Below are 8,013 nucleotides of genomic sequence, written 5' to 3' on the forward strand. Positions count from 1 at the left end.
GACGACTGACTTTGAAGTGCCCACAAACTCTACACTCCTTTTAGTCCAATTCTGGGCATTCAATTTGTCAAAAGGGGTGCATCAAAGAATGTCATTTATTCCTTCTAATATCATATTTTATCAAGCCCCCCAAGTTTGTGCTTCTACGTTTCAATTATTGAGCGAGATATCTTATCATCTATCCGATGTATGTAATGGGATCTCAAGTCCTCCATTGTAATCCAGAGTGCATTTTTTTATTAGTATATTTATTGTCTAATTTTATGATTTTGACATTTACTTTATTATTAATAATTAGTTAAATTTCGTCGATAGAGATATATCTATCCTGTGCACAATTCAGAGTTCCATTTAAAAATATGTAAATATTTTGTACTTTTTACTGATAAATTGATCGTCATTTGGTGTGGATGACTCAAAACATTTTTATATGTATAAATGACATCAGTACCAAATACTCCATTAAGCTAATGATGGTTCCTCGCGAAGGGATAGGTTTACCCGTGTATTTCTCCATAAATTTTTGAACGTAGATGATTAGCAATGGATAAGGGTATATTACATGTAATAAACATCTTTGTGAGATCTGAGTTAAAGTCTGACTTTATGTACTCATCATTAACTTGATTTTTTAGATGAATATCCATTCTCTTGATATGAGATGAGGATAATGAGTGGCGTGTAATTTTAGACAGGGGACTAAAGGTACATTTATATCGACAAATCTGACAAGCCATCTGTTTCTCATCCTATAAGTGTTTTCCAAATTCCTGGGCCTCCATTTCAGAAATCCAGACAGAAGGCGACGTTATTTTAGGCATTTTATTCAGTTATCTATCTATTATCAGTATATAATATTATATTAATATTGAATAATAAAGGCGGGAATGATAACGTTCTTGATTGATAGAAGATGTATATTATTTAATTAATGATAATCATGCGTATTTATTTATTTCTCCTCGCATGCTTTTCTATTCTTACCAAAATTATCACCCTTAACCATCATGTAATCTGGGTTGCTAGAATTTTCAATCTTATATATAGTCCCGACTGCTAGCCTAGACAGGCAGATTTTGACAAAACACGGAACCACTCATAGTCTAAGACGTCAATATTGCTAGAATTTTCAATTTAATGTATCCTACCAATGCTAAGAAGGAAAACCCTATTTCGACAAAACACGCAACCCCTCATCTAATATGACGTGAATATTAAAAGTGTGGTGGAAGTTAAACATCAGTCGTACATGTGCTATGGTACAAACTTGTGTCTCTATTAACCTTGGTAAAATAATAACTTTTCCAGTTATATCACCTTCCTTGTCTATGTCCTTACTTCTTCCAAGGAAGACTAGAAACTCATGGAAGTGCAATTTAAAAATCGTACGCCCTTTACCTCCCATTCAGAGGTCATTTTTCAAACAAGTCCTTTTCATGTTGATCATGTTGTTAGTTATCGGTCATACTCCGGCAAATTTGTCTCCGCCATGGTTTATACGTTTTCTGCTCCTGTGTGTAGTTTTAGTGCAAGTAAGGATTCTGAAGTGAACAGGCATCACTTCCCAATGATGGACTTTAGCATGTTGGCAAAGTGGCTAACGGCCATTCCGAGAGACACAAGTAATTAATTGTTACTCATTAGACGCCCATCAGCTAGTTCAAGATTTTTTTGCAAACATTATAAGTCCAATGATTTCGTCGCTGTATATGTGGACACAAGACGTGAGAAAGAGAACTCAGGTAATTAGTTTATATTATTATACAATTGGATGTCTACATTTTGAATAATTTTAACCTTTTAGACGTTTGAAAGAAGATGCAATTCCATCACAATGGCCTAATCCTCCTACCTACCTGTCACCACTACCCACCCCTACACCAGACCAACGAGAGCCTCAACTTCTAGCCAAAGACTCCAGTTACGAACGGTTCAAAGCATAAGGAACGGATATGTTTTTGCAAGAAACAGTCCACTCGGCAAAAAATCTCTACATGGAGTTCTCTTCTCAAACATTGCCTTCAATATTTGTTTTACTGTAAGTCTCAAATGTTGCTCTGGTCAAAATAATCCATTCAGATGCCAAAGGATTGGATATTTGTGCCAGCTTCGAAGTGAAAGATGACTTGTCATTCAAAATATAACATTATCATATTCAACTCAAAAAAAGTTGTGTATCCCACTGTCTAAGATTTTCTGAAAGAATCAAACACTCTAACGGAAGCCATCAACATTGCTACTTTTTTGGGATCAAATTAGCTTAAAACAGACACAGATACATATGATAATATTTGTAACCAATTCCTTCAATTCATTAACTCTGCAGACATTAATCATCTACAATATTCGAAGCTATGATTTCTTTTTTTCAACAAATGATCATTATCTTCAAGTCTCCTTAGGCCAAAAGATACTCTCCTTCACTTCACTCTATTCCATGATGTGGCAGAATGTCAGTCCAGCTCTTAACGAGGAAATTTTTACCTCCAACACTATTTCAATTCTATGGGCAAGATATCTTAAGTCAATATTCAGTTTTTTGACAATTGAAACATCTGAAAGCAAAGATCAAAAGCTCAGAAAGTAACCAAACAACCGAAAAATTCTTCAGTTTCATGATCAAGTCTACGGGAGGCAATGCATATTTTAAAAATGTATATAATTACTTTCAACGAAATGACTATTTTGTTGTTCCCAATAATTAACTTCTTGGATCCTATTTACTACGTCCAAACTTTGAAAAAGCTGGAATACAAAGGTTCATTAAAATTGGAAATCGAGGAAGGCTTTCGAACCCTTTGGGCATGCTAATCCTCTCATGCTTTTATACATATTCGCTCTTTAATCTTATTTATAAACATGATGAGGAGAAGCATTGCCACTTTAACGGCTCAAATCTAAGAGCAAAATTCGTCTCTACGTTTAACTGGAGGATGCTTAATATTTCGGAAACAGCTATTGAGACAATATTGAGGTCGAAATGTGAAGTAGGGCATTAATGGATTAATATTTTACAAAAAGCTTGTGTAATTCTCTATAATGTAATGAGCAAAAATACTGCTGCAATTATTGTAAAAAAAGAACTTCGGGAAGACCCACCAAAACACAAAGAAAATTAGTTAAACTGTAGTCGTCTTATGGTTAAAACAGCATTTACATTACCTACAATTTAACTGTATCAAGCCTTTATTTAATATTTATGTAAGATAATTAAGACTTTGAACTGTCTAATGGTATTTCATAACATAACGTCTCTTTATAAATAGATAAATTAATTTTTGTTTAATTTATCATTTCCTAATTAGTAATTTTTATTTAAAAAAATTATATACCAGTAGATTCTAAATTTTCAGTATTTAGGCTTGAAGTGTTTACCTCTTCTTGGCCGAGCACAGTTTCTCTTTCTAATGTATATACGGAGAAGAATTTGTTTTTTCTTTTTTCCATCTCTCTCAGGCTACTCACACCTAATCTAATAAAACGTCATGACAGCTAAGCTGCCCTACTTTCAAACGTTCTTCAAATTGTGAGGGTTACCATGTTAATTTTCGGTTTCTTTTTTTTAACATACCGGCGGGACATAGAACATTCATCAGTGGTTATGTGTATCAACAGTGACGTCATTAAATCTTCAGTCTTGTCTTGACAATGAAAAAAAAGACTTATGTTATCATTGTTTAAAATACCGAAGTGATTATCAGCTGCCTGCTTTATGATGATTTTTGAGGGTATAACGGAAGTATTTATTAGCAAAATGTTTAATAAAGATATACTACTTAGACGTTTTTTATCCGTTACAGTAGATTTGAAAACGTCACACTCCATGAAATTGTAATTCATTATGAACCATACTCCCAGAATAATAACTAATGAAACGACAATATAGAAAATTTCGAAATATATTTGAAGTACCAAGTTTAAAAAAAAAGGCTAAAGTTAAATATAATCTACATACAAAAAAATAAACTATCATACATTTATGTTAAATATAAAAAATTAAACAATTACTATCATATAACTAATAATAACAATAAATTATAAATACAGAATATTCAAATAATAGATTGATCCAATTAATATTTTCTTGGTCTGACATAGGAATTCAGTTAATTATGTCATAATTTTAGGTTGGAAAACACAAACCAGACGTGGAGTTTAATCAAGAAGATCATCCCCCCTTTTTCTTCATGTGGAAGTTGCTATATACAATTGTGCACAGGATAGATCTACTCATGAGATCTAAATAATTATTAATAATAAAATAAATGTCAAAATTATAAAATTGGACAATAAATATACTGATAAAAAAATGTTAGAATTAAATCCATCGTAAAGATTTAGTGCAAAAGCTAATTATGTAGTAATGTCCGGCAATATTACTCCTTATTAAGAATATCAAAAAAGATTTCCCCCCCGTTATTTATGCTTATATAACAACATACTATTATCATGAAGGATACACACAATTACTAATTATAATGCTACACCCAATAAAACTACCCCCTTTGGTGTGACAATTAAAGCAATTGTTTTTACCTTTTATAAGATTTCTGAACATCATTTCTTGAGCCTATCAACCAAAGCTAATCCTTAAGTAATAAAAAAGTAATTTTGATTGACTATGGAATATTGGAAAAACTAAAGAACATACCTAAGTCTAAGTGAAGAAACTAGTTTCAGACAAACTAGTTGCAAACCATCCAAAGCTACTACCACCTTTGTTGTGACCATTTAAGCAGTTGTTTCTGCCTTTAATGATTTATGTATCATAATTCTTCATATTTTTAGCTAAAATAGAATCATATTTTATGATTATATTTAAAAAAAAATGAATACTTACTGTTAGATGGTACAAAATTCAGAGTTCCATTTCGTACTTTGGTGTGGATGACTCTAAAAATGCTGAAAATTATCTTAACTTCACAATTTACAATGGGGGTATTTCTATAAATGACATCATTACCAACATCCTCCATTAATTAATTATGCTTCTTCGGGAAGGGACGAATTTACCGTGTATTTCAACATAAATTTTTTGAACGTAGGATGATTAGCAATAGATAAGGTTATATTACAGGGTGCGTGGACAAAATCTGCTGCATATTTAAGACGACATTACTCCATCAGCTGATGTCTGATCCGTCTGTTTTTGGTGTTAAAATTTTCCGGGACATAGGCTTCAATTATTGTTTACCACTTGTAGCGATATCATCATTTTAAGTGCCCAAGAAAAGTCAATATGTTCAATGAGAGAGATCGTAGATGCGCTGCTATTGAGATTATGCTTAGCGATCACATGAAATTAAGCAATGCTGACATCTCTGGCCTTTTGTTAATGCCAGTTAGAACAGTCAAAGTCGGAGTTTGCAGTTGGAGGAGTCATCGGACCCGATGGACGTTGTTGAAGGGAAGAAGAAGGAGGAGAAGAGCACCAGAATTGTCCGGGACGTCACTTTCATCTACAAAGTCGTGGCCAAATGGACCGTGAGGGCTTGTGTGAAGGAGTACTTAAGGTTCAAGTCGTACAAAAGTCAAGCAGCCCAACTTCTGACTGAAAAGACTCAAGAATTTTGTTCAGGATCAAATCAACAACTCTCAGAACCATAGCTGGATTGCCGTGAACAACAGAGACGTCCCCAGGGTCATGAAGACCAAGTTTCCGACCACTGTCATGGTCTTTGGGGTCGTGTCAAGTGAGGGTCATGTCATGCCGCACAACATCTTCGAGACAGGACTGAGGGTGAACAAGGACATCTACCTGTAGGTCCTGGAGGACGTTATGTGGACGTGGATCAAGTCTGCTGTCAGCGACAGTCTGTGGATGTGGCAGCAGGACTCGGCTCCGGTCCACAAATCTAAGCGGACGCAAGAATTGCTGAAAAGCAATGCTTTTGCGTTTGTACCCTTCTCCTCTTGACCTCCCTCATCACCGGATTTGAACCCGTTGGACTACTTTGTCTGGTCGTACGTAGAGAACATGACCAACCGCTTCTCCCATAACACCAAGTAGTCTCTTATCACCTACATCAAGGAGACATTCAGTGAGATAGGAGCAGCGCAGATCCAAAATGCCTATTCTCGATTTTGTAGCCGCATTGAGCAGGTTTTGGCCGGCTATATTGAATAGATAGCTACTCTATATCCTAATAAAGATATTTGTTTTTATTTTATCAATAAATATTATAAAATAAGTTTTTTGTTTTTTTAAGTGACAGATTTTGTGCACGCACCCTGTACATGCAAGAAGCATCTTTGTGAGATCAATGTTAAAATCTGAATTGATGTATTTATCGTTAACTTGATTTTATAGATGCATATCCATACTCTTGATATGAAAAGAGGATAATGAGTGGCTTGTAATACTAGACAGGGGACAAAAGGCACATTTATATCGATAAATCCGACAATCCATCTGTTCCTCATCCAGTAAGTATTTTCCAAATTCCTGAGCTTCCATTTTTAGAAATCCAGACGCAGAGTGACGTTATTTTAGGCACTTTATTCAGTTCTCTATCGACTATCACCATCTTATATTATATTAATATTGAATAATAAAGGCGGGAATTATAACATTCTTGATAGAAGAAAATGTATATTATTTAATCAATGATGCCATAAGTATTTCTTCTCTTCTCTTCACACGCTTTTGTATTCTTACCAAAATTATCAAACATACCCATAACTAATCTCTGAATCCCATTCATTCATTGCATTTTCCCTTCCTTTATAATATTCTGTTCTTGGGCCTTCTTATCCTTTTTACCGTTCTCTAAACTATTTTGTGAAGTTGAAGGTCTATTGTTTCCTTCCATAGAGTTGATTGATGTAATCTTATATTTCTCTTCCACTGGAATCACCTTCAACTTGAATATTTTTTGTTCTCTAACCCTTATAATATCCTTTTATAAATGTATGCAAAGATTCATATCAAGATGTAGCAAGAATAGTTCTTAGAATTTTAAAGGCTTAATTGTTTGTTTTATATGGAGCAGAAGAGTTCAGAATTAATTTTAATTTCTTAATATCCTGGGCAACACCAGGCAAACTTACTCTTGTATTTATATTTTTTTTTCTTTTCTTCATATGTCTAATTATCTCATTTTAAAAATAAAATGAAAACGCACACACAACAAACATAAAATTATGTTATAGATACCAAGGTTAATAGAAATATAAATTTAGACCATCATGTAATCGGGATTGCTAGAATTTTCAATCTTATGTATTGCACCGACTGCTGAGTAAAACAGGTAGATTGTTACAAAACAAAGAACACCTCATAGGCTATGACGCGACTATTGCTACAATTTTCAATTTAATGTTAAGACACAATATTAAATTTCAGAATTCAAAGCTGGAAGTAGATCAGTAAAATAAGAAAAACAAAGCAAAATTACGATTTAGTATCAAAAAAACAATTATGAACAAGTATATCACTCTATCAAAAAAGAAAAGGAAACACACGCCAAAAAGAGGAATGAAGTATTAACCGAAATATTAATCCTTAATTGGTAAAATAAAAAGTAACTATTATTCACTGTTAAACGTGATATAAAATTATAAACTGCCTATTTATTAAATCATCCATACCGGATGTTCTCCGAGTTTTACCAAACTTCTGGTTCTCGTAAGTTTTTGCATATACTCCTTGTAAAGATAGAGTCTTGACAGTAATAGCCTCTACCTAGTCTTCTTGATAAGGTCCAGCCCGTATTCATTGTTTATTTATTTCTCCACTACCTTTATCATAGGTTCAAATTTAGAAGGGATTGTGTGGGCTTATGCATGTTTGTTTTAATCTGATAATAGCAACGATCCTATTGTTTGTGACAATGTTTTCTGGATGAAGGCTTAGGAAAGTCAGGTTTCTAAGTACATCATCAATTGGTCTCTGCTCTTGAAGTGTCATTAAAATTTACGAGTTCATAATTACTTCAAAGTGGAATAACCCAAGATAGAAATAAGCTCTTAGAAGGCGACAAACTTTTCCAATAAGGCTAATTTTTTCGTAAA

General features: G+C 33.6%; 1 long non-coding RNA gene across 2 annotated transcripts; it reads right to left on the minus strand.

Annotated features, from left to right (window-relative positions):
• Nucleotides 1–3,883: 3,883 nt before the first annotated feature.
• LOC139906880 (uncharacterized) lies at nucleotides 3,884–7,371 on the minus strand. 2 transcript variants are annotated; one of them, XR_011782987.1, is made up of 4 exons: nucleotides 4,841–7,371; nucleotides 4,652–4,788; nucleotides 4,537–4,589; nucleotides 3,884–4,239 (listed from the first exon to the last, which is right to left on the minus strand). It is a non-coding gene; the product is annotated as an uncharacterized lncRNA (long non-coding RNA). The 2 variants fall into 2 exon arrangements; XR_011782986.1 differs by having other exon boundaries at nucleotides 3,884–4,589.
• Between the last annotated feature and the right edge of the window lie 642 nt (nucleotides 7,372–8,013).

This window comes from Lepeophtheirus salmonis, chromosome 12 (genome assembly GCF_016086655.4).
Source record: "Lepeophtheirus salmonis chromosome 12, UVic_Lsal_1.4, whole genome shotgun sequence".
NCBI classification, from domain to species: Eukaryota; Metazoa; Arthropoda; class Copepoda; order Siphonostomatoida; family Caligidae; genus Lepeophtheirus; species Lepeophtheirus salmonis.